At 53.8% G+C, this 25,390-nt stretch overlaps 1 protein-coding gene across 8 annotated transcripts in view; it reads left to right on the forward strand.

Annotated features, from left to right (window-relative positions):
- The first annotated feature begins 4,658 nt into the window (after positions 1-4,658).
- Ahdc1 (AT-hook DNA binding motif containing 1) overlaps positions 4,659-25,390 on the forward strand; it is a 67,829-nt gene continuing 47,097 nt past the window's right edge. For 2 of the 8 annotated variants that reach the window (XM_074080879.1, XM_074080870.1), the window contains exons 1-2: positions 4,713-5,127; positions 5,351-5,447. The gene's annotated coding sequence lies outside the window, so the exon portion shown is untranslated. The other 6 variants (XM_074080877.1, XM_074080869.1, XM_074080874.1 and 3 more) reach the window with 4 other exon arrangements.

Raw genomic sequence — 25,390 nt, forward strand, 5'->3', positions numbered from 1 at the left:
CAGTAGAAGGGTAAACACAAAGGGCTATGGCCCCTGAGTCATTCGGGAAGTCAGAAAGAAATCTGTAGGGCCCAGGATCCACTGGGGGAGTCTCTCCTGAGTCCCACTGCTCCAAGATTGAACAAGGTGGGTCCCTGGTCCTTTCTAGTAGTTGCTTCCCAGGTTCAGAATGGAAGCCTCCCTCCCACCCACCAGCTATCTTGCACACGTGGCCTGGATGGTCCTGCAGCGATGTTTATACTCCCTCTGGTGGACACTCTGGGCACTCCATCCAAAAGTGCAAGAAACTTTTCCCCAGGTATGGGAGGGCCAGGTTCCTTCAGAAACTTCCCATTCCAGCACAGTTCCTGCTGTTAGAGAGCACGGTTTAAAGGTAATGGGGAAAATCAGTGGACAAACAGTCAAAAATGACAATTCAGGCTGTGCAGGAGAACAGGGGAGGGTCCTACTCAGCTGAGTAAAGGGAAGTCTGGAAGGCTTCTCAGAGGAGAAACTATATCAAAGTCAAAAAAAAAAAAGAGAAAGAAAGAAAAGTTGAGAGCATAGCTCAAATGGTAAAGAGCCTGCCCAGCAAGTACAAGGTCTGGAGTTCAAACCCCAGCACCTCTAAAAACAAACAAAAATTCTATGCTGGGCGCTGGTGGCTCAGGCCTGTAATCCTAGCTACTCAGGAGGCAGAGATCAGGGGGACTGGGAGTTCAAGGCCAGCCAGGACTACAGAGACCCTACTGAGAGAGAGTGAGAGAGAAGGAAAGGAAGAAAGAAAGAAAGAAAGAAAGAAAAGGAAGGAAGAAGAAAAGGACATTCCAGACTGGACAGAATTAAGTGAGCTCAGAGGCAGGAAATGGGACTGTGCAAGGAGTTACAATTAGGTAGTTGTAACTAGAGTATTAAATTGGAGAGGGAGTTAGTGCCTAAAAGTGAAGATGGTGAAGTAGGTGGGCTTCTGGTTCCCTGTGCATTTGGCTGGGATTCTAGACCTTGGGCAGTGGGAAGCCCTGTAGGATTTTGAGCAGGGGAGTAACACAGTCACATTCACTTTTTAGAAGGAACCCTCTGGTGACCAGCATGAAGGAAAGATAAGAGAAGTAGCAGGAGAGGGCCACCCTTTTGGGACACAAAGAACCACACCAGGTCATACTCATAACAAGGACACATAACTTTGACCAGGCTTGTGAATCAGGCATATCAATATGCTCTATGATACCTACAGGTGACAGTGAGGTCCCAAGCTAAGCATCCATAGACAGACAACCGTGCACTGATGTACAGTCAGACAAGTAACTTCATTCCATGAATAGAAAGAAAACCAAGGGCACACACTTACCTCCAGACAGAGAGCCAGGATCATGAACACCCTCCCTGATGGACACAGGAATTCACACACATGCAGTGTGGCTGTCAAGGGCCCTACCCTACCCCCCTCTGTTTTCCCCAGGTCCCTCACCACCTCTAGCAGGAACAAAGCTGACCTTTGCCCTGTGGCCTCTGGCCTCTCCTCCCACACCCCTGCCCCAGAGGGAGGAGCTGTTTGAAGTCTGGGCTGCAGCTGGGGTTTCCTGTTGCCTGGAGGAATGTGGGAGGAATTGTGCAGGGGAGGGGAGAGGGGCCAGCCCAGGAGAAGGGTAATGGGGGCCAGAGGGCCTTAGTCTCCACTGTGCCATGGTGAGGGGGGCTTCCTGCTTCCATGGTCTCTTGTGCTCCCCCACTCCTGCCCTGAGCTGTTCCCATCCAAAGGAGGGAAACCGGGGCCACAGTGGCTCCAGTACAATGGGCCTCTTGCTCTGGATCTGTAGCTCACTGGCTTAGGATAGGCCCACAAGCTCTCTAGGCCTCAGTGTCCTCTTCTGTGGACTGGGCTGAACCACTCTCCCAATCCACACTTCCCTAAAGCAGCCCCAAGAGTGGGGCCAGCCTCAGAACTTCTGTATTGAGGTAGGGTAGCATCTATCCTTACCCAAGGCTCACTTCACTCTGTGTGACCTGTCAGTTATTGTTATTATGACTTGAAAATCTCTCCAGCTTTCATAACCATGTGCTCAGTGAATTTTCTCAATAGTTCTGCCCCTATTTTACATACAGGGAAACTGAGATTCAGACAGGTTGAGGACACACCACAAGTAAAAGCAGATCAGGAGCAGGTGTGTCTGTGGCCTCTAACACCTGAGGCCACACAACTTTATCTTTGGACTTTCACGATACTTTCTAGACTCTGGCTATCCAGTTTATCCTTACACTGAAACAAGTGTTTGGAGTAAGCTGAGCCTACAAAGCTGTTGCAGGTTAGAAAACATGGGGTGCCTTCCTCAAATCCTCTTTAACTTGAACTGCAGAAGGTGACACGGAGATTGGACATTAGGTGGCAGCAGAAGCCCACAAGAAGACTCTCCATGGGCTTCGGGGGGGATCCCAACATAATTTGTAGGCTCCATAAGAAAAACGAGCCCCCAAATGACAGGGAGACTCTGCAGTGCTTGGTTTCCATTGATGGTCAACACCTTGGGGGGCTAATTATACTCGTTTCTTCTGGGGAGGGGACAGCTGAAGCAGCCTGAGGTGGGAGGGATATGTTTTTATTCCCCTCTCACAGAGACATGAACCTTCTTGCCTCTGCACCTCATCCCTTAACCTCCACCCTTCCATGCCGTTTGCAAACTCCCCTTTATCCCAACTTACCTGCGGTCTTTATCTCTTGGAAACACTGTCCTGTATGATCCCACCCAACTCTTCCAAAACTTGATTCAGACAGTAGTAGTTTCTTCATGACCTTTGGTGAAGGGAGAATGGGGGGGCATTAAAGAAAGGGGAATCTGGGCTTCTCCCACCCTCCTTAATATTAATGTCTGTCCTGGGGTACTAGGGGGGCAGATAGGGAAAAAATGACAAAGCCTCATTTATTTGGGATAACTTCAGACTTGGACTTTGAAGCTACAAAAGGTGTCAAATGACTTTGACCACTGCTTTTTATTAATATCTGACCTTATACTTCAGTGAATAAATATTTGAACCCAAGGCCTATCTTGAATTCAAGGAGAAACTGCTCCCAGATGGAGGCTTCTCCAGTTTTCCATGCAAGCCTTCATGCCAAATCAATAGGTACACTGTTTAGAGTCTTTCATCTCTCCTATTATGGCTGCACCCCTGCCTAGATCTCCTTTTGTGTCCTCTGAGGGTTCCAGGCTGTCCTATAGGAGGGGTTTGGGAGTGGTGAGGAAAATGGTGATAAGGAACTGCAGTTGGCAAAATGTCATCACCTGACTTTGACACATGCTGGCCATCACCCTGCTGGGCCAAAGGAGGAGTCAGAAACAGGCAAGCTGAGGACAAAGGCATTGCTGGAGGAACTTTAGATATGGGGCAAGGTGGACTATACCAGCAGACACCGGGGCAAGGAATGTCAGATGCACTGATGAGGTGCGGACCAGTGTAGGACTAGTCAGGGTTGGTGTTAGCAGACAGAGGACAGGACAGCAACCGTACATTATTCATCTCTGTGTCATGTCCCCTGCAAGCTCTGCATACCTCAGTTAACAATTTCGAATGGAAGTGCCAAGAAAGGAACAAACATAGGGAGAGGTCAGTCACACAGACAGAAAGGGGAGAGGTGGGAAACCCAGGGGTTAAGCGGGCTTTGGAGACAGCCAGACTCTGGTTCAAATTAGGCTGAGCTCTGCCACTTCTAATCAGGGGACCCGGGTTTCAGTACTCCCATATCTAAAATGGAAATGACGACAGTACAACTTTTGGGGGTTGTTGCAGGGTTCAAGGGCCCTGCGGTGCCCAGTAAATGGCAGTCAGGGTAGTTCTCCTTCCAGTGCTGTCCAGTCACCTCCCTGGGGTGCGCAGCGCACATTCCCATCTGTGGGATAGGCCAGGCAGGGGGCCCGGAGCCAGGGGCTGGAGAACAGATGTGACCTGAAGAGTAGGTAGGTGAAAATGCTGAGCCCAGCCCCCCGCCACAGCAGGAGCTCAGAACTGTTGCCTCGGAGTCCTGCTTGCTTTTGACACAACGCAATTACTCAGTCGAACGGGGGGGGGGGAGGGGGGAAACCTACGATCTGTGGATTATCCAGGACTTTTGCGCCTTCACTGCCTTGGAAATCTAGGAGAATGAGACATTGGGACTAAACCCAGGGCTCAGAGTTTGAGGGAAGAGGTCACCGAGTGCAGAGGAGGCGCTGGCTGGGGCTTTGAGGTTTCCTGAGCAGTCTTCTAGCCAGAAGTCCTCTCGCGTTACTCAGCAGCAAACATTTTCAGAGAAGAAAACGTCCCCAAGTTGAGCGAGCCGGTCCTCTCCTCTCTCCTCTTCCCCTTTCACATGAGTGCGACGCCCTAGAAAGTCGCAGCCCCCTTGGCTGGTCCTGATTCCCTATTCCACTTCCATTCCATTCTCAGACCCCGCCCCTCCACTCCCACCCGCAACCTCCGCGCAAGCCGAGCTCCCCCCACCAAGGGCCATGGAACTTGGGGAACACTCCTAACCCTCCGCGGGCATTGGTGCCCCTTGGTAACCAGAACGCACCCCAAGCCAGAGAAGCCTGGGCACAGAGTCCCCGCGCGCTTCGGGACGCGCCGTCGGAGCAGCCGGCGCCGCCCCGCCCGTTCCGCGCGCCCAGCGGCCGGGGTGGGGACTACAAGTCCCGGCGTGCCGCGCGCACGCTCCCCCCTGGGGTTCCGGATGGTGAGCGGTGAAGGTAAGGCGAGCTCGCAGAGGCAGCGGCGGCGGCGGCGGAGACGGAGAGAGGCAGGCAGGCAGGGCGAGGGCGAGAGACGGAGGGAGGGAGCGAGCGAGGCAGACCAGACAGACAGACAGGCAGGCGGGCGGGCAGAGCGAGCCACCCGCCAGGCTGCGCTCAGCCCAGCTAACAGCGGAGAGAGCAGAAGGCAGGAGGAGGGAGGGGAGGAGGGAGGAGGGAGGGAGAGAGGGAATCCAGCTACCACCACCCAAAGCCAGCGTCTGCTTTCTGTCCTCATTTCCTTTTCCCACCCAGCTCGGAGAGCAGAGAAAGGCAGAGAGAGCGAGAAATACAGACAGGCAGACAGACAGATAGACAGACAGAGAGAGCGGGAGGGAGGAGGGCGGAGGAGGAGGAGCAGGAGGACTACGCGGGGCGCGTTCCCTCCCAGGTTTGCAATTGGGGGGGTGGGGGCGGGGGTGTCCAGGGCTGTGAGAGTGTGTGTGCGGCTGGGGGAACGAGGGGGGCGCAGAGAGAGAAGGAGTGATCGAGGTGGATCGGGAGCGGGGGGCCGTGTCCAGCGGAGTTGGCGGCGGAGAATGTGAGCCGAGGCGTGAGCCATGCTGTCAGCGACGGCGGGCGGCTCAGGGCTCCTCTACGACTCCTCTCCCCAGCAGCCGGGCGCCCGCGTCGCTGCCGCCGCCGGAAGACAGACGCCCCCCAAAGCCCCTAGCTGGCTCGGACCCACGGAGCCAGAAGCCCAGCACTCCGGTGAGTGGCGCCTCCTCCTTAGCCCTAGACCCCTGCGGAGGACCGGCAGACCGGGCTCTTTTGTGCAGCTCACCGGGGGGGCCCCGCGCCCCCTGGTCCGGTCCGCCGGACCCCGTGGTTGCGGTGCCCGTGGTGCGGTCGGTCTTTGTTTCCACCGGGGCCCGCGGCTCGGCTGGGCTCGGCTCGAAGCCTGGCAGGCAGCGCCGGGAAGGGGGAGGGGGAGGTGGACAGGGAGGGGGGGCGGGGAGGGGGGGTTCTCGGGTTTCCTGGCCGCCCCGCGGCTCCCCCGGCTCGGGGGCGAGGTGCGCGCCCAGTGCTGCCGCGCACCCCCTCCTCCTTCCCCCTCCCTCCGCCTTTGGATTTAAAACTGCAATTTGCTTTCCAGCTTGCTGAGAATGGGGGGGGGGGGGGATGAAGGGGAACCGTGGGAGCGGAGAACAAGGCTGGATTTTAGGATCCGCGCTGGGAAAAGGGGAGACTGCGGAGGGAGGAGCCCCTCCTCTCCAACCCCCAAATCCCAAGGTTCCGCTGGCGCTCAGGGAGTTGAGGGGCGGAGACCTAATGACCCAGAAGGGGGTGTGAAGCGGAGGAGGGATTTGGGGGCGGCCAGGACCGTAGGGGTTGGGCCGCGTGCCCGGTTACCTGGCGAACAAAGTCGGCTCACTTTTGCATAAATAAATAAATAATCGCCTACCAATGCGTTTCCTCTGGGGCTCTGATTGAATGGGCCCCCTCTTCCCCAGGGGGTGGGGTGCTGAGTGACAGCTGTCAGACCCCTAGGCGGGAGCTAGAGGTGAGCTGCTGAATCTCTGCTTTCTGGCTGAGGGCGCCTTTCCCTGCTGGGTCTGGGTCCCCGGGCAGACCCAGAGGGGCAGGGGGCTGGCTCTGAGTCTAGGAAATAACCTTGTTTCCTGTTCTACAGGAAAAGGGACAGCAACCTAGAGTTTGGGGGCTGGGGATGAGGACTGATGGAGCTGGGGGGCAGGGTTCCCCAGCAGCCTGACCCCCCAGCCTCCTGCCAGGCAAAGGGGCCAGCTGAGGGAGGAAGGATGTGGGCCTTGCTGGCCGGAGGCGGGAGCTGGGGCTGTCCCTGAGGCAGGCAGCGGGCACAGAGCAGGAGGAGGGAGAGAGAGAAGCGGGGGCGGGAATTCTCTACCGCAGACCCTGGGGGCCAGGGCCAGATGTGGAGGGGTAGGGAGTCTCCCCTCCCTCTCAGCTTGGGGGCCCTGGGGCTGGGCTGGGAGGGGCTGAGCCTGGTGCCCTCGGTTCTGCACCAGTGCCTGACTGGCAGGGCCAGCTGAATTTGGGCCCAGGCGTCACCCTGGGAGGCACGACTGGGCTGCACCAGCCTGGTCCCTGAGCTCAAGGAGGGACCCTTGGGGGGCCTGTGCCTGTCTGGCTGGGCAGGCGTTTCCCGCTGGACCAGTTGGTGTCAGGCGGGACTTGGCCCCAGCTCCCTGGGCTGAGCTCAGGGTGTGAGGACAAGCTTTGCCTCCGGGTCAGGGTGGACACATTTTGTCCGCTGCTGCCATTGCCTCTGGCAGAGCAGGGGCATGTGCCCAGGCCTGGGCAGAGTCCTGCCAGGGGCATTTGGGGTGTTTCTATTGTTGGCTTGTTCCTGTTCATGTGGCCTGGTGCGTGTGGCTGTGTGAGCTCGGGCTGTAAGTGAAAGATTACCAGTCTGTCCACTCCCCCCCCAACATGGGGAGCAGGCAGGCTGGGTTGTGGTAGTGAGCTGTGGAGGGACCTCCCAGGTGGCATGTGTATGCTGCTTGCCACCTTCCTCCTTTGAGCAGATGTATATTTATTTTTATAGTAATGGAAAATCAAACTGGATAGTAAGTTGAATTCATTTTTTTCACCTGCTGTGTCAATAGTTGGAGTAACCCCCAGAGGCTAGTGAACTTACAGCCCCAGAGCTCCCACTTTTCAGAGATTGCAAAGACCAGTTAAGGGCATGAGTTTTGGGGGACCAGTGAGCACCAGTCCAAACCACTGACTCTTCTCCCTCTTGGTCTGGCATCAGGGCAGGTGCACAGGTGGGCAGGCATTGCCTCCTCCCAACCCCCCACCCAATACTCCAGGGTGCAATTCGACCACTCAGCCACCTCCGTAGTCAGTGCCTAAGTTGTGCCCAAGCCCTCAGGGACATTCTCCTGGTGGGCTTTCTCCCCCGCCTGGGCTCCCAGCCCACGTGCTGATATTTATTTTCTGTAGTAAAATCCATTTTTAATGCCGTTACTTTTGAAATAATATAGAGAGAAACAAATGTGATGTGTTTAAGTTGCCCTCTGTGAGTTTTTAATGTGATCTATGGCTGAGGTAGTGATGGAAGGAGCTGTTGGGCTTGGAGAAATTTGGTGTCATAAAGAAAAAGAGCTTGCTGTTTTATATGGTTGCTGGGCTGGGGGGGGTCTGGAGCAAGGTCGTGGGGGCAGGGACCCCAATACCCTCAGGTGCTGTGGAAGGACAGCTTTGCTTTTCCATTTTAGTGTGTGAAGGTTCCAGAATTATATTGTGTTGCTCCCCAGCCCTTGACGTGAAGGGGCTTGGGAGCTGGGGGCTTTGCTCCTCCCAATCTAAGTGCTTAGCTCTTGGCAGGGGGACTCCTAGAGCCCCCTACTGAGTTAAGCGGAAGTATAACTGTGGGGTGGTTGGATTTGGATTCTGAAGGAGATTAAGGGATGGGGTCTCTACCTAATTTTTGTGACTGTGCTGGAGGGTACTGGAGGGTTTGGGGCAGACTGTCCCTAGCAGGAGACATTTGGGTGGGGGGCTGCTCTGGTAGAGCTCCAGAGGGACATCAGCCTGAAGCACTGACTTTGACCCACTCCCTCCTGTATGCCTCTCTTCCCTTTTGGAGAGGGAATTTGTCCAGGCAAACCTGAGCTCCTTCATTTCCCCTTCTTCCCCCCTCCCCAACCCCAGGTCAAAGTTGAGTGTGTGTGTGTGTGTGTGTGTGTGTGTGTGTGTGTGTGTGTGTGTGTGAAATACAGAGCTCTGTGTCTCATGCCAGCCACCCAAGACCAGAGGGTGCCATGTCTGCATACCAGATGCCCAGACCCTTCTGATCTGGCTGGGTGAGGTCAAGCAGACTCACTATTATGGGATGGAGCCAAGCCCTGTCTCTGGGTCCCCAGGATCTCTTGGGACAGAGGGAGGAGGAGCAAGGCCAGGATGGGGTGGAGATGGGGACTGCCTGAGGGAGTAAGGGTAACACTGTTGCTAATGTCAGCAGATGGGCCCCCCAGAGAGAGAAAATGGGTTGGGGGGGGGAGTCCCAGACAGCCACATGCTGGTGAAGAGAGGAAAGATGGAGACTGAAGCTACTGAAGAGAGAGTAGAGAGAAAGCAGGCAAGAAGTATGGGGATCACAGGGCCCAGGCATATCCTGTTGCCTACCCTGTAGCCAGAAGTGTAGAGGCACTGAGGGTCTCCCACTCATGACCAAGTGTTGGGTTGGTTTTGGCAGAAAGATAAGCAGATGTCTCTAGGAAGAGGGAGAAAGGCAGGTAGGGAAGAGAGAGAAGGAAAAAAATCCCACAAGACAAGGGAGAACATGGAGAAAGAGGGATTCCAGGGATCTTGACTAATGTTCCTAGGCTTGGGGCAGCATTTCTCCTTCTTCCCCCACGTGTCTGGGAATCCCACTGAGTTCTTGGGACCTAGGGGCGGGGCCTAAGATAGGTAGAGCACTCGGAATGTTGGCTGGTACCCTGTGCCAGGTGGCACCCATATTATAAAAGTGGGGGACGTTAGTGCCCCAGAGATGCCAAGGGCATTATTCATTTGGGCCCCCCCCAAGCAGTTTGACAGGAGGGATCCAGGGAGCCACAGTTAAGGGTCACAGAAACTCTCAGCAAGGCCAAGCTGAGACCCAGTCTCTTGCACACTACCTCACTGTAGCTAGAGAATTGGAACAGCTGCAGGGGGCCTCCTGGGTACAGAGTGGGGCTGGAGCTTGGGGAGTAGAGCAGGCAGGCACCCTTGTGGCCAGAGCCCACCCCCCCCAGGGGAGGGGGAGGCGCTGCTGCCGGGAGAGAGAAGGAGGGAAGGGAGAGGAGGGGAAACAGTGAGTCAGGCTTCCATGAGCTGAGGATGAGAGAGCCAGGGCTGGGAGGGAGAGGGCAGGGAGAGCTGCTCTGAGGAGGGGTGAGGATGGGGGCCAGCTAGGGGCAAGGAGAGCTAGGGAGGAAGGCAGCCAGCCTCTGGCCCTGGCCAAGCTTGCAGAGAGTGCAGCCAATATGGACTTTGCCCACAGTGGGTCAGGAAGGAACTCCATTCTGCCCTATACCATCTGGTTCTTTCCTCGTTTCTCATTTCTGATCCCAGGGTCTCAAGAAGATGACAATGTTCTCCCATTCCATTCCTCTTGGGCCTCAGTTTCCCTACCCATTTTGGGATTTGGACTGTGAGCTTTTGGTAAGAGAGTAGGGAGAGTAGAGCAGCCTGGGAGAAGGTTGAAGCTATGGCTGTGCACTGGGGGCACTGTGGGAGCTAGTGCCAGAGCAAGGTAGAGCTCAGGTCTGTGGGAGCAGAACTCCCTATTCAGCCCTCTGTGTTTATGTCATTATGGTGGAAGCCGGTGGGCAGGCAGTGGGTGCTGAGATGGTGGGTGCATGTGTGTTTGAGGGTGGGGTACTGGCCTGGCAATGGTGGGTGGGCTGTGGGGCCTCAGAATGGCCAAAGCCTAGACTGGGCCAGGGTCTGCACATGCCCAGAACCAGCCTCCACTGTTGCTGGGAAGACTCTTGTGTGATTCCCATGTCCCTGTTCATAGCTGGGAGGTAGAAATGCCTGTGAAGCTGGCAAGAACTGCCTGTACAGCCCCTCATGCCTGGAGCTGGGACCAGAGCAGGAGAAATCCCCAGGGACTGCCTGGAAGGGAGGAGGGAAGGAACCTTCCTTGCTTCTGCCCAGCTGACAGGAAGCTCTGGTTCCCAGTACCTCCTTCCCCTGTCCATCTCATCTTTCCCATTGGCTGGGGCATAAGGACAGTGGTTACTGAGGAGCCCACTCCTGCAGGGCCTGGCTTTTGGGGAGAATGGTGAAGTAAGAGTAAAGGGAGGCCTCTGTTACCCCCTCCCCCATACACACATGAACAAACTCAGCTGCAATGAGGCCCTGCTTTCTCTCTTTCTGCTCTGGGGTCCTTGGCCTGGGAGCCCAGGGGAGGGGCTGCTTTTGCAGCTGGCTGTCCCCAACTCCCAGTTCAGCCCAGCTGCTACTGAAGCTTCTAGAAACTGTAGCTCTATACCCTCCTCCCTACCCTCTGAACCAGGAGACGCCTTTGCTCACCTGGAGGAGGGTGCCTTGGGGAGCAAGTGGGCACCCATAGAAGGACTAACACAGACAGCCAGACAGATGGGTGGTGAAACAGATGGACAGAGACACCCACGCACAGACAGACCGAGAGAGACGGACAGATGGATTGGGACAGGGAGAGATGGACAGACAGAGGTGCTGGCAGAAAGAGGAGTCAGAAAAATGGAGGGGCTGAGGAGAGAGAGACAGAGACTTAGAGACAAGACAAGAAGGGAGACAGAGTGAATGAGGACAGAGATGGGGAAGAGAATAAGACAGGAAGAGATAAAGAAAGGGGGAAACCCAGAGAGAGAGAGAAGAAAAAGGAGAGAGACTAAGAGCTACAAACCACAAACAGGGATTTGTTGAGAATCTGGAAGGTGTTTTCTGCTTCTTCCCTCCCCAAACCCCCAGGCCAGCCAAGTCTCCATTCCTTCCACCCCCGGCTCAGTTTCCAGCTGCTAAAGAGGTCAGGAAGAAAAAGGGGAGAGAAAATGAAGGCTTACAGAACCCCTTCCTCCCTGCTTTTCTGTTGAGGGGGCTGCTGAGAGGGCCCCCTGGACTGGTGACATTGTCTCCTTGTATAAATGCAAACCTACACTCACACCTGTACACATACATACACACATTTTGTAACTTGTAGGTCTCCACCCTCACTCTCATTCTGCATCTCACAGTATTACCTATGAACATGAACCTGGGCCTCCTTACCTGTCCAGGTGATATACACAGATCCTATCTTGAGGTCTCAGGACATAGACTCATACCTTCACACATACAGTGACAATCACACCTGAGCAGAGAGGGCCACCACTGTGACCCAGCTGGCAGGGCAGGGAGAGAGGGGGCCCCTGTCAGTCAATGGGCACCTTTGTAGGAAGGTACAGGTGGCCTGAACACAAAGAGGGCCTGGTAGGTTGGGTAGTGGGAAAGAAACATCTGAGAGTGAGCAAGGGTGTATGTGTGTATACAAACATGTACATACATGTGTCTGCCATAGTGTATGTGAAAGAGACTGAGCACATATGACATGGGGTATGGGTGTGACAGTGTGGGTGTGATAGCTACTTGTTAGATGTGGATGTAGATGCCCGTTTCTGCCGTGGGGGTGTGTATAAGATGGTGCAGAGCTGTAGGGAGTGTGTCTACGTGAGGGTGTAGCTGCAGATGTGAAGCTATGAGCCTGTTGCCTGGATTGGAGGGGTGTTTTCCAAGGCCCAGGCTCTACTTGAACAGGAACCCTCAGCACCAACACCTGGGAAGGGGCTGTGGGGCTCACAGGTGGGCACTGACCCACACAAACACCCAAGGACAGACTTGCCCGCCCCTGTCCTTGCCTGGCATCAGTGGTTTCCAAAGGAGCCTCCATGAGGACTGTGTGCTGTGTAGTTGTCCATCTCATCGTCGTTCCCCACCCCCACCAGCCTGCGCCTCTTCAAACAGAACGCCCTCCAGGCAGCTTTGTGGAGGCTCCTGCCTGGACCATCTGAAGGCAGATGGGTGGGCTGGGATCTGTTGCTGACCCCCAGGGAGTGAGGAGGCAGCTCTATTCCTGTGGCCTAGGCACAGGCAAAGACAGATGAACTGGCTGTCTCAACAGTCTCTACCACAGCACGGGGGCTCAAGGGGGCAGACCCCACTTGGGCTCCTGAGCAAAAGCCAGTACTCTGTCCTAAATCTCCCCAGAGAGCACCCACCCTCCCTCACGCTCCAGTCCTATCACCTCTCTGAGCACAGGACACCAATAAAGCCCCCAAATACCTCCTAAATATATAACCACCCCATGTACACATGACAGCTGCAACACCTTCAAACACAACTGCTAAACACACCTCCAAACACAGTCCCAGCACTTCCACACACACAACCGCTTGACATGAACACCTCCTTGACACCCACCTGCCTGACATACACACACAGCCCAGTACAGCCCGAGACTCAACACCAGAAACCCAGTTTACCCTTATACTTTCCCATACACGTACTTTATAGCCCACAGTGTCTGTTACCTTTCGAAATACAGAGGTTCTGCTCTCCAGCACCTTCCCAAACAGAGTCTCCTCACCCTAGTCAAACCACAGCCTCTCCTTAGTTCCAGCACCTTCCTGAGTCCATCAGTAAAAGTTGCAGGAACCTTTCCAGAGTCACTGTCCCAAATCCTTCCCAAACATCAAGTGGCATGAACAGTTACCTCTTCCCAAACATATGTGTATAGCCCTGGCTCTTAACCAAACCCTGCTTTTATGCGCTTTTATGATCCCCCTAATTGATCCCCAAACACCCCAACACACACACACACCCTACCACATTCCCAAGCATATTAGCTCCCTCTCCAACTCCAGCACCCTTACCAGATCCACTCAGGATTTGGCTACATCCCTAATACCTTCCCACACACACAGCTCCAACAAAGCCCCATGCACACACATTTCCCCCAGCTACAGCCTGGCACCCTACAAACACGGCTGCCCTATTCCTTTCCAGACAACCTACCCCCAAATGTGTGTGTGTGTGTGCACATGCACACATACATGTGCCACACTGCAGTACCCACTCAGTCAAGAATGCTCCCTATAAGCCACAACAATTTACCTCAAACTCACAGACCTAGCTTTAGTTCTAGTCTGTCTCCAACAGACAGTGCTGCAGAGCGTCTAATACCCTCCCCAGCATGCAGGTACACCGGCGCATTCTCCCCACATGTCCCTATGCCTCTAAGACAAACCCTGCCTAAGTCCCAGCAACACCCTAAACATAGAGTCCAGCTCTGGCTCCAGGACTGCTCAGCCTTGAAAAGGCCAGGGGACAGCCCTACACCTCTCCAGACACCCTGCTATCTACTGCTTATCCAAGATGTGCATAGCCTTGGCTAGTCACAGTCCTGACCTTTGAGTTCTGCACCCCATGACACCCTGTCACATACCCCGCCTCAGTTCTGCAGCCCTGGCTCCCACCAGTCACACATTCCAGCATACCCTCCCTCACCCAGCTCTCCCCCCAGACAGCCTCGCCTTTCACACACATTGCTCTCTCTGCTTCCCCAGCTTCCCCCACTTCCCAGAGCCTCCTCTGCTGGGGGAGCCATCCCCACCCTGTCGCTGCCCCAGGCCATTCATTCCTGGACAGTGAGAAGGCCGGACATCTGGTTCAAAGCTGCCCCTGCAGACCCTGGACTGTGGACAACACTCTGGCCTGGGCTTAGGGGCTTGGGGCCCCTTTGAGGGTGGGCAGAGCCCCTTGGCACCTGATCACCCTGGTCTCTCAGCCAAGAACTCTAAGTACCCAGCCCTGCCTGGGCTTTGGCATGTATATGGGGGCAGGGAAAGTTACCCCCATCCTGCACTTTTCAAGTGCTTGCCAAATCCTCCCCTCTTGGCTCACCTGAGAGGGACATGGGGTGGGGCTTCAAGGAAAGGGGTGGGAAGGTGATGACTTACTGAGCACCCCCCCAGATCCAGGCTTGTGGGGCTTGGTCTCCCTCAGAGTCAGTTCCGACAGTGAAGGTTACTTTACTAGATGCATGATTTTAAACGGAATCTCCACCATCTGTTCCACCCCCTAATTACACATGCACAGAATCCGCCTCAGAGGGCAGCGTGAGGGGAGTGATTTAGAGGCTGAGTTGTTTCTGCCTGCGTTAGGGCTGGGGATATGGGGGGGGGGTCTAGTATTACAGACAGCCCCCCATCCCATCTCTTTTCTGGGAGTCCCTGATGCCTCTTCTCTTACTGGGGAAGGCTTATAGAAGGGTTCCCTAACCCCCAATACCTGAAAGAGGGAGCAACTGCAGTGCTGTGGGAGGGGTTCCCAAGATGTCACCTGTGTCCCAGTCCAGCAAGTTCTGGGATCCAGGCTCCATTAGGCCCTTAAAAAATTCAGTGGATCGATCTCCTGCCTGTCTTTGTGCCCTGGGGAGCCATAGGCACTGGTTTATCCCAGCTGTCTGCCCACCCTGGAGGGTAGCAAGGTTTGGTGAGATAGGGAAGGGTCAGAACAGAGGTGGGGCAGCCAGGATCTGGCAAAAGAGGGCATGGGCAGGTATCACCAGGTATGTTTGCACATAGTGCCCACTCACCTTGGCACAGCTGGCATGCCTGACCCCAGCTGGAGCCATGGTCTGTGGGACTAGGTTAGCACCAAGGGTGAGAGGGGCTGAAGGATGTGGAGCTACACCCTAAGGATGGCTCATCTTCACCCATGGCACCAGACCTGGGCCCTGGCTTGGCGGTGGTGGCAGCAGCGCGACAGCAGTGGGCACACTGCAGTAGACTCTGGAGCATTCACTGCGGGAAGAAAGGGAGAGAGGTTGGGCTGGAGGAATTTTAAAGATTGCTGCAGGCAGGAGGGTCTCGGAACCCTGTGGAGTGGGCAGTCATGCAGAAGTAATCCTATCGATGCCTGCCTGGAGGACTGGAGATGAGAGGGGGCCCAGGAAGACAGGGAGGCCGAGCTGCTGCCTCTCTGCCACCTCAGCCTCTGCCCTAGCCAGCCCTGGAGGGAGCCTGGGACCCTGGGACCCTGGGGCCTCCCCTGAGGAAGCACCTTGTCTTCGCTGTCCCACTGTGGCATGTGCTCCTGGAGAGCCAGTGCCACAGCTGTTGCTCAGCTCCAAGCTCTGGGTTTTATAAATAATGCAGCTCAGAGGTGGGGGCCAAGTCAGCCCCCAGTCACCTTGGGTCACCCAGTGTGGTGCCTCCAGCTGGCAGTCCTATGGCAGAGCCCCTTTCCCTCTGGCCTGCTCCTCCTCTTCTGCTGTGTGAGCTTGGGCCAGAGGCCAAGCCTCTCTGGCTGCCCCCCACCCTGACAATGGAGTGAGCAAGAACCCAGAAACCCCTGTCCTTTTGTCCCACCTCACAGCCTTTACGGGTTAACCGACAGCTGGCTCAGCCAATCCAGGCTAGAGAGGGCCGGCCTGCTTTACAAGGGCCTCACCCATTCCATCCCCTCCATTTTGCAGATGGAGTAACCGAGTCCAAAGGCAGAAGGATGGTCAAGGCCAGCTAGCTGATGAACCTCCTCCTTCCTTCCTGCCCCATTCTGTTGTCACTCAGGCTCTTCTCAGCCTCAGCTCAGCTAAGAGCAGGGCCTGGGGGGGGGCGGGGCGGGGGATGTTTGGGAAAGTGGTTGCGGCTGAGAGGTTGCCATGGCGATACTGCAGGATGCCGAGCTGAAGTGGGGGTCCTACAGGGTCTCTGGGGCCCCCAGCTCCACACCCCTGTGGTCTTCTCCTCCCCATCTCCTGTCCCCCACCCAGATGCCTGTCAGGCGGCTCCAGTGACAGGCTGGGTGGGTGACAGGTGGTGCAGGTGATGGGCTGGGTGGGTGATGAGCCTGGGTGGGTGACAGGTGGTGCGGGTGCGAGGCAGGCAGGTGACAAGCTGGGTGGTGACGGGCTCTGTGGATGACAAGCGGGGGGTGTGGTTGGCGAAGATGCTGTCTCCTGGCTGGTGGCCTATTGCAGCCCCCCTACCCTCATGCGTGTGCACACACATAGACTCTGGGCTTAGAGCTTGGGGCTAAGATACTAATGAGGCTTATTACGCGTGGAGGGGCAGGTGCCCAGGCTCACTAATGAGAGGCCTTTAATGAATAGGGAAGACAGCTGGGGGGCTTCTAGGAATTTGGCTGGCCTTCCTGGGCTGAGGCCCTGGGGGGGGGTCCCAACCTGGCTCAAGAATAAGACTGGTCTTATCCTCCAGCCAGGTTGGGACCCCTCTTTCCCTTTGCCTCTGGCTACTTGGATTTATGTTAATACAGTATTAACCACAGTCATGATAGCAACCACTGTTCAAGTGCTTAGTGTGTCAGGCACTGGGCCAAGCCCTTTACATATATTTTCTCAACTCAACAAATCCTAGGAGAAAAGCACTATTAGCCCATTTTACAGATGAGGAATCTGAGGCAGAGAGAAGGTAAGAGACGTCACATAACAAGTTCCTGGTGCAGCTGCGATTTCAATCAGGTCCTTTTGTCTGCAGAGCTTGTCTTTTTAACTACCCCACAGGAAGACACAGGTCTTGTGCAGCCTGTTAGCCTCTCACAGGGCTAAAGTTTCATTCTTCTGGAAAATGGATGGGGGGAGGGCAGGTAATCATGTAGGTTTTCAGCTCTGATTTAGGTGACTTCAGGAGCCCCTCCAGCTAGCTGCCACAGCCTTACCTACCTGGGGCTGGGATGTAGCTCAGGGCCTAGCATGCGTGAGGCCCTGGGTTCGGTCCCAGCACCAAAGAAAAAAAAAAAAAGAAAAAGCCTTACCTATCTGGCCCAGATTCTGGTGACACCCCTGCACTGGAGAGAGGGCAGGGGACTGAGGGGGCTAAGCTCTGAATGGGGGACACCTGGGCTATCAGAGCCACTTCCTGTTGTATGTGGTGGGGAGGCTGGGGCCCTGAGAAGAGCAGCAGCCGCCCAAGGTCACACACCCTTTGAGCTGTAGGGCCTCTTGGGATCCCAGGTCTCCTGGTCTGTTGAAAGGGTGGGGCAGGGTGTGGTGCCAGGGCTGGGAGGCCACCTTCTCCTGGGCCCCACCCACCAGCCTACTTTCTTCCCTTGGAGGTTGTGAGCCCCCAGCTCCATCTATGAAGGGGTCACGGTTTTTGGCTGACTCTTTAGGGCCATGCACCCTCCCATCGATCTGGGTCCCTAGTGTCAGTGAAATCCCTCCCTTTGGAACCCGCTGGGGTGGAAACTCCCTGGCAACAGCTGATGGATGGGTTAGGGCCTTGACATTGGCCTGGGGCCACAGCATAGCCCTGAAGGGACCAGGCTGGGGCTGGGGGGCTTGGAGGGGAATTTAAGGGAGAAGAATGAGACTTATAAATCTTGGAGTAACTCCCTTCTTCTTGACCTTAATCTCTTACCAAACCTGCTCTTCAGCTGCCTCTGCAAGGTGCCCACTTGCCCACTCCCCTCTCTCTCCAACTGAGGCTTACCCCTCTGAAATTGCATGCATGGGAAAGAGAGGTGCAGCCACTGTCCTCGGGTAGGATTGAGAGAGTGCATCCAGACTACTTACTGGATCTAGCCTCTTGACTTCTTATGGTAAGTAGGGCAGAAGGCTTCACTGCCTCAGTTTCCCCAACTTTGGGTTGGAAATCCTTTCCTGGTCAGTTCTCTCTTCAGCTCATTCCAGGAGAGCTGAAATCAAGAGGATTTAGCAGATGCAGGACATAGCCTTGTCTTCAGAACCCCCCAAAAGCACAGCCCTGCCCTGTGTGCTGCAGACCCTGAGGTGAGGTCTAAAACCCAAGCTGTGTGTGTGCTGAGGTCAGGTGGGGGTGGTGCTGGGTGGCTGGCCTGGGAAGGCTTTCTCAAGCAAAGGCTGAGGCTTGGGGGAAGCCAGAGGAAGGGTGGTGGTTGGCCTGGGGCGGGGTGGTGGGGGGGAGTAAGGGGGATGAGGAGCCATCTTTGGTTAGGAGTCAGGGGCCTGGAAGGGTCTAGCTTTCCCACAGGCCCAGGCAACAGTAGATTGGAGTTCTGGGGCCCTCCCAGCTCCCCAGGGAACCCATTGCTGCCTGGCCCCGGGGACCCAGGCGTCCTGACGGGTGAGGGCGGGTCTCCAGCAGGCGCCCTGCCAAACCCCGCAGCCTGCTCACCAGGAATCTTGTTGCTGAGAGATGGAAAATCCCGGCTGGGCCTGGAGCTCATCCCTCCCCTCCAGGAGGAGGAGGGGCCCAAAGATTCCTTCCTGTATCCCCCTCCCATCTGGGGCAGGGCCCTCAGCAGTGGGTGGGGCTGGGGGGCCCAGGACAGGCCTCTAAGGCCCAGTCACATGTCCTGGAGGCCTGCCCAGCGTGCAGTGGGCACCAGGGCATTCTGGAGGCAGAATGAGCCTGGTGCAGCAGAGGGTGGTGGGGGTGGGGTGCTGAGGCTCTAAAGGGGCCTGGGGAGGGGCTGGTGCCTGGCCCTGGCCCCACAGGCTCCCCCAGGGCGGAGGGTGAAGAGTTGGTTCTCTCCTTGGACAGGAAGACGAATGATCCCATTATGGGAGCGTGATTTTATTCCACGTGTCAAGGAGTCTGAGATTAACTTGCTCACCAGTCTGTGACAAACCCCTCACACCCAACACACATACATACACACACACACACACAGAGGCACAGATACACACATTCTCAGTGTCACAAACACAGATCACACAGACACAGATAAGCATTTCTGTAGTATAACACATAGCATGGGCTCCCACAGACACATAAGCTATACACACATACTTAGCTACACCAAGATCCAGACCCACAGCCTCAAAAGCATAGTGTGTCCTCACACTGAGGCTACAGAGTCCCACAGATGCAAACAAGCAGTCCAGGGGGTCACTTGCACCCACTACTTAGACACGAAGAGTCAAGGACACATGGTAGCCCCTAGACACAGACATACTCAAAACTATACCCTGTCATGCAGACAGGCGTAGACCAACAGCCACACTTGAGACAAAGGCCCAAATATGTACAGAGACAAAGACAGGCACAGACACACAGCCGGCAGGGCTCACACAAGCACAGGCGTGCACACCCGGACACAGACAAAGACAAATAAATGCCCAGAGGTTTTGTTGTGGACAGATGTAGAGGCGCACGCACATCTGGGCCTCCTCCTCGACCTCCCTGCCTGGGGACATGGTAATCTGGCGCCTGTGGCTCCAGGGAGGCTCTGAGGAATCTTCTGCTGCATGAGAGCCCCCAACCCTGGGCCCATGACCAGCCCCTATCTCTGGCACAGGCCTGTGGCTGAAGCCACAGTAGCCACACCTGCAGCAGAGCCCTGACACTTCTTACCTTCCCTGTTGGTTACACCATTTTCCACTGTACCTGCTCACCAGAGCTCCCCCACTTAGTCTCTCACTTAGACTCCCCCAGTCAGGTACCCCCCTCATCTTTCTCAGTCACTCCTCTCTCAAGCAGATGTGTACAACCTCTGTCACATATACATGGTACCCCATGCACACACATAGCCTTCCTTGCTGATGCATAGCTGCAGAATTCATGGCTTGCATGCAGACACTCCCCCCCCTCACACACACACATTCCCTCACATAATTCCTTGCCTTCTCACACAGGCTAATTCACAAATGCAACACATACACATATTCCTCACATGCATCCTTACCTCTCGCGCGCATGCGCGCACACACACACATACGCACACACACACACACACACACACACACACACACACACACACTTTCCGTGCCTCCCATCACTTTCCTTCCTCTGTCTCTCACAAACACTCCCTCTGCCAAGAGTGTAGTTCGGCTGCAGATTAGCCCCTGACGGCATTTGTCACTGTTCTGCACCATGTCCTTGGCCTTCCTGGCCTCAGTCCCTCCTCCTCCACCTCTACCTCTGGCCCTGCATACTGTGGCCTTGTACTCTTTTGTCACTTCTCTGTTTGGTCAACAAGTGTATGTGGAGCATTCGTTCATTTAAGAAATATTGATGGAGCTCTGGGGAGACTGCTGACCAGGACAGACATAGGCCCTTCCTTCATAGAGCTCTCATTTGGGAACCAGCCTGGTGGTTTGTTGCCTCTTTCTTTTAACTAGGTTGGATCTTGGCTGTTGAGGGATATGTAGGAATTCATAACAGGAAAATTTGGGAAGGGTATTCCAGGCAGAGGGAACAGTATACACAAAGCCTGGAAGTAAATCAAAGTATGGTGTGTTGGGAGAATGTAGTATAGTTCAGAGACCAGAGGAGACCTGTAAAAAGGAGCCCAGACTCAGGGATTTGAACTTTGTCCAGTGGGACCCAAGGAATCATGGAAGTCTTTAGTGACAAGGAACAAGTCTTTAGTGACAGACTGGAGCCAGTTGGGAGGTTTGATTAGCATAGGTGATAGGTGATGGTGGGTGTAACCTCAGAAGGGGCGTTCAGAATGGAGAGGAGATTCACTTAGGGTCAAGGATCAGTGTGGTTCAGGAAAGACACCTACCTCCATAAGCAAGGTCCCTCAGGTGTAGTGGTGCATTGGAGGTGCTGGGCTTACAGTAGATGCTCAAATAACAATAGCCATTGTTGTCAGGTAGCAGTCAGACATGGGGGGAGGCATCAGATGAGATTGACTCAGTACCTACTGAGTGTCAGGTCTGTGCCAGGTGCTGGGGCTGAGGCAGCTCACCTGATAACAGCACCAGGCAAACAGCAGAGAGGCCCAGGTGTAGGTAGAAGTGAAGCATTCTGGGAGCTTAAAGGATGAGGCAGTTCCTCCCTCCAACTCTCTGCAGGGCGTTTTGAGGAGCTAGTGTTCAGCAGCAAGCTAGGCTGGCAGAAGTTGGGGGAGGAGCTTAAGGTAGATTGCACTCTGATCAACAACCTGAGGGTAGGGATGGAGGGATTGGCTGAGTCTCAACCACTATGGTATAGGACAAGGAGGGAGAGTTGCAGGCTGGGGTTATAGAGGCAAGGCCTTGGGGCCCGGCTGAGAGGGGGTCAGCATGGAGCCAAGCTGCCCTTGAACTCTGATGTCTTGGTGGTGACTTGGAAGATGCCTACTAGATTCAGGTTCCACCACTTGCTGGTCTTGACCTCAGTTTCCCCATCTGTGTGAAAAGCTGTTGGCTTGTGTAGGAGGGAACTCTGGCATCACATTCTAGAGGCTGGTTTAGCCAACTGGGGCAGGATTTTCAGACTTGGGATTCTGGGACTTTGCAGCACTTTCTTCCTGAGTATTCTGAGAAAAGAACAAAGTGAGGGGTCTCCAGAGATAAATTTTGGGCACCCTGAAGAGGGACCAGAGCTCAGCATGGAAAAGAGGAGTCTTTCCGGGATCAGACTCCAAGCCCCAGAAGGGACCCTCCTGCCTTGACTGTGGTGATGGATGTGGGCCACATGCCCAGGAGGGCACAGTGCCCAATCCCTGACCCAGAGGGTATCAGGACCCTTCCGGCCCACTGGTGGGGAGCAGGGCGTGGGTTCAGGAATGTGACCCATGACTTGGAGTGCCCTGGGGGTAAGGAGCCAGGAAGACAACTTTGGAGTGGCAGAACCAGGTGAATGTCCTGGGTAGCTGGATTCTGCCATTGATATTTGGGGTTGCCAGGAGTTATGGTACAAGGTAGGTTCTAATGAAAGCCCCCTGCCCTAGCTGCCCTGGTTCCTGCCTGCAAGTGGCCCTTTAAGCATCTCACCTGTGAGGCAGGGCGGGTAGAGATTTAATTTCCTATGCTATTTTAATTTTGCTGTATTTAATTTGCTGTTTATTTTAATTAATTAACAGAGGTAATCGCCTCTCCTTACTTGCCGCCGGCTTCTCTTCCTTTTCAGAGTGGTGGGAGGCCAGGCCAGGCGATACTAGGTGAGCTGTGGGGGAGAAGGAGGACCTTGGGGGCACACCCCCTTATGCCCCTTCCATCCCAGAGTCTTCCCCCACTCCCTGCTTCTCCCCCACCCACACACTGGCAACCCCCATACCCTCCCTCTTCTCCCCCAGGTCTGCTTTAGGGCCTCAGCTGTAGCAACTGTGTACTTAAGAAGCCTGACATGGGGCACTTGCAGTATTTCAGTGTCATAAGATCAAGACAGACCACATCGGTGGTGCTTAGGGACTATTAGGGAAACTTTTGAAGTGTGTGTCAGTTTTTATTTGCAGCCCTCTTCCCTGTCCCAGTGCTCCAACAGCATGCCCATCCCACTGGCCAGGCCTGTGGGGCACTAGCATGTTCATAACCTTGTGGATGCACCCGAGGACAAGCCTGGTGTGTGGGGGGGGCAGGATTAGTCCCTTGTTGAGATGAGGAGGTGAGGCTCTGGGAGGCTAAGTGACTGGCCAGAGGTCACTGACAACTGAGAGAAGCAGGGCCTGGATTCCTGCAGAAACCTGTCTGGCTGAATGGAAAGGGGTAACAGTTGGAGGGAAGGCAGGGCAAGAGGGGAGGGACTACTGTGTGTGGGAGGTAAGTCAGAAGTCTGATCAGGCCAGAAAAAGGGGTTCTCTAGTTCTGGAGGATGTGGGGCTAGGGACTGGGTCCCTGCCACAAGGGGCTTCCCAAAGGAGTAAGGTTTCTGCCACTTTTTCCATTTCCTGTGTGTCTTCAGTTGTCTTTTTGGAACTGGGGTTTGCTTTGAAACCTACCAGAGGGACTTTTTTTTTTGGTTCTGGGACTTGAACCCAGGACTTGGTGCAAGCTAAGCACAGGCTCTGCCACGGAGTTACGCCTCAACCTCAACTTTTATTTATTTACAAAAAAAGTTTACCATGTCCTAGACACTCCTCTAATTTTATAAATTAATATTCATTTAATCATCATGACATCTCTATTATTGTCCTTATTTATTTATTTTCTGCAGTGCTGGAGTTTGAACTCAGGGCCTATACTTTGAACCACCCCACTAGCCTTTTTTTGTGATGGGCTTTTTCTTTTTTTTTTTCTTTTATTATTCATATGTGCATACAAGGCTTGGGTCATTTCTCCCCCTGCCCCCACCCTCTCCCTTACCACCCACTCCACCCCTTCCCTCCCCCCCCCAATACCCAGCAGAAACTATTTTGCCCTTATTTCTAATTTTGTTGTAGAGAGAGTATAAGCAATAATAGGAAGGAACAAGGGTTTTTGCTGGTTGAGATAAGGATAGCTATACAGGACATTGACTCACATTGATTTCCTGTGCGTGTGTGTTACCTTCTAGGTTAATTCTTTTTGATCTAACCTTTTCTCTAGTTCCTGGTCCCCTTTTCCTGTTGGCCTCAGTTGCTTTTAAGGTATCTGCTTTAGTTTCTCTGCGTTAAGGGCAACAAATGCTAGCTAGTTTTTTAGGTGTCTTACCTATCCTCACCCCTCCCTTGTGTGCTCTCGCTTTTATCATGTGCTCATAGTCCAATCCCATTGTTGTGTTTGCCCTTGATCTAATGTCCACATATGAGGGAGAACATACGATTTTTGGTCTTTTGGGCCAGGCTAACCTCACTCAGAATGATGTTCTCCAATTCCATCCATTTACCAGCGAATGATAACATTTCGTTCTTCTTCATGGCTGCATAAAATTCCATTGTGTATAGATACCACATTTTCTTAATCCATTCGTCAGTGGTGGGGCATCTTGCCTGTTTTCATAACTTGGCTATTGTGAATAGTGCCGCAATAAACATGGGTGTGCAGGTGCCTCTGGAGTAACCTGCATCACAGTCTTTTGGGTATATCCCCAAGAGTGGTATTGCTGGATCAAATGGTAGATCAATGTTTAGCTTTTTAAGTAGCCTCCAAATTTTTTTCCAGAGTGGTTGTACTAGTTTACATTTGTGATGGGCTTTTTCGAGATAGGGTCTCATGAACTATTTTCCTGGGCTGGCTTTGAACCACGATCCTCCTGATCCTGAGTAGCTAGGATTACAGGAGTGAGCCACCAGTGCCCAACCTATTGTTCTTATTTTATATACACTAGTACCCCCATAGTCTCCTCTGTTTAACTTTTATTTTCAGTTAACTGTGGTCAACTAAAATCCAAAAAAAAATTAACTGGAAGATTCCAAAAATAAGCAATTCATAAGTTTAACTAACTTTTATTATAGTGTATTACAATTGTTCTATTCAATTATTAGTTATTGTTAAATCTTAGCAAGCCTAACTTATAAATTAAACTTATTACATGTATGTATATATATATGTATGCATAGGAAAAAACATAGTAACTATAGGATTTAGTATTATGCATAATTTTAGGCATCCATTAGGGGTCTTGGCATCTTTTTCCACAGATAAGAGAGGACTACTAAAGCCAGGCACTGGTGGCTCACACCTGTAAATCCTAGGTACTTGGGAGGCAGAGATTGGGAGGTTGGAGGCCAGGCTGAGAAAACAGTTCACATGACCCCATCTCCAAAATAACCACAACAAAATGGACTGGAGGTGTGGCTCAAGTGCTTTGCAAAGCCCAAAGCCCTGAATTCAAACCCCAGTCCTGCCCCCCACAAAAAAAAAAAAATAGAGAGGGCTACTATATTAGAGAACTGAGGCTTAGAAAGGTTAAATGACTTGCCCAAGATCACGCAGAGCCAGTACTTTTGAACTTGGAATACTGGGAACTGAACTTGAATCACCATGTTATCCTGTCTCTCTATGCCCTAAGTAGGACTTGAGCGCCCTGAACTCCCAGGAGATAAAGCATCTTGGGGAGGCTCCTGCCGAGATTGAAGAGCAGACCAGCCCTGGCCTCACCAATTGTTCTATTCAATTATTAATTATTGTTAAATCTTATAAATTAAACTGCCTGTTTGAAAGGCAGATGTAGTCCATGTAGCAAGACCCATGATGGGGGAAACAAGCAGAGCATCAGGTAGGCCTGGCTAGGAGAGTGTGAAGCAACAGCTAAAGAGCCTTTGTGGTGCATGGCCCAGCTGTTAGGTCACTGACTGGGGACATGGAAGGGGTGACCTCTGAGAGCTCGCTATATAGCTGGAGAAACAAGGTAGATACATGTGAACAGTTTCCAAAAGTTGTGTAAGATGATGGGGAAGTCAGGTATGGTGGCTCACGCCTGTTATCCCAGCTACTTGGGAGGCAGAGATCAGGAGGATCGAGATTCAAGGCAGGCCCAGGCAAAAAGTTAAGTGAGACCCCATCTCAACCAATATTTGGATGGTGGTGCACATCTGTCATCCCAGCTATGCAGGAGGCATGGGTAGGAGATAATGGTCCAAGGCCA

Source organism: Castor canadensis, chromosome 7, assembly GCF_047511655.1.
Source record: "Castor canadensis chromosome 7, mCasCan1.hap1v2, whole genome shotgun sequence".
NCBI classification, from domain to species: domain Eukaryota; kingdom Metazoa; phylum Chordata; class Mammalia; order Rodentia; family Castoridae; genus Castor; species Castor canadensis.